The following is a 1,608-nucleotide window of genomic DNA, read 5'->3' as shown; positions in this document are numbered from 1 at the left end:
AACCTAGATTATTTGCTGAAATATAGGCAGAGGAGGGGGCATATTAATGAAAGTTGGATTACTTATCCCTTCATGAAGATGACAGAAACAAGGGAGTCCGTTCATTTGCTCTCCTCTCCTGGGATCTGGGTCAGGCAGAATCTGGTATTCTGATTTCTTGGCTATGATATTTCAGGGATCACTGTTCTTGTAAATCATAGGGCACAGAGTTCTCAGGAACTTGTTTTAGCCTGGAGAGTTGATACCAGGTGGGGTGTCCCAGAAGTTTGGCTGCTGTGGGGATAGTTAAGAGTACTTGGTAGGGGCCCTGCCATCAGGGCTTGAAATTGGGCTTGAGATTAGGTGGATAATTTAATTTCTTTCTTTCTATTTTTTTTTTTTTAAGTATGTGCCCCAATGGGAACCGAACCCGGGACTCTCTGGTCCACAGGTCAATGCTCCAACCACTGAGTCAAACTGACCAGGGCAGATAATTTAATTTATTTACTGAGTTCCAATCTCCTGGTTGCAGGGTTCCTGGGGGTATTTTTCCCTCTAGTGACCAAGGGAGAGTCTTGCCTTCATGTTCCCTCAACAATTGTCTGACTAAGTTAAGAACAGGTAAGTAGTCTCCCAGTGGTATTTGTTTGGAAGGGAATTTGCTTAGAAGGAAGGCCCCTCTGTACAGTAATTCGAAGGGAGTAATAAAGGAGGGGACCCTGGGTGCTGCTCTGATGCAGGTGAGGGCAGGTGGCAGTAAGGCAGTCCATGGCTCCTTAGCTTCAAGGCGTAGTTTAGTTAGGTGGTATTTAATGATGGAACTAGCCTTCTCCACTTTCCTTGAAGATTGAGGCCTGTAGGGAATGTGTAAGCTCCAGTGTAAGTTCAGTGTGGAAGAGACATGTTGACTTATTTTGGATATAAAGGCAGGACCGTTATCCAACTGTAAGGAGGTTGGAAGACCAAACCAGGGGATGATTTCCTGTATTATTACGCAGACTACCTCAGACAATTTCTCAGAGGTGATGGGAAAGGCCTCTACCTATCCCAAAGAGATGTCTACTAATGTGAGTAGGTATCTGGTTTTTTTAATAGGGGGTATGAGTAAAATCAATTTGCCAGTCTTGTCCTGTAATTTCCCCCCTGGCCTGGTGTGTGAGGAAGGAAGGGGGCCAGACACTTCCTTGGGCAGACACGGTGTAACAGATAGGGCAGTTTTTTGTGATGTCTTGTATTAGGGAGGAGTGCCAGGGATCATCACAACACAATGAATTACAAGCAGACAGGGCTTGGAGTGAGGGGGAGCACTGCAAGGGAGCAAATGCTTCTGATCTCTGGATGCAGCCCAATTTATTTGCAAAGCAGTTCCCTGAGTTACTCTGTGATTTAGGTAATTAAGTCCTTGATATAGAGTCTCTGCTGACCTTTCAGCCGAGCTCAGCATTCTTCCTGTTCCAGCTGCCCCTAGCTGTTTTCAGCAGAGATACATAACATTACATTCACACTTAGGCTATAAACCCATTGGCACTTTCAGGGTGGCTTTCCAACTCAATATGCATACCTTATCTATTCTCATGCATACTTTGGTCCTTGGTTGGCCAGGCCATGACAATGCATACATCAAGATTA

The sequence above is a fragment of the Molossus molossus genome, unplaced genomic scaffold, assembly GCF_014108415.1.
Source record: "Molossus molossus isolate mMolMol1 unplaced genomic scaffold, mMolMol1.p scaffold_m16_p_2, whole genome shotgun sequence".
NCBI lineage: Eukaryota > Metazoa > Chordata > Mammalia > Chiroptera > Molossidae > Molossus > Molossus molossus.
Note: the sequence above shows the minus strand (reverse complement) of the source record.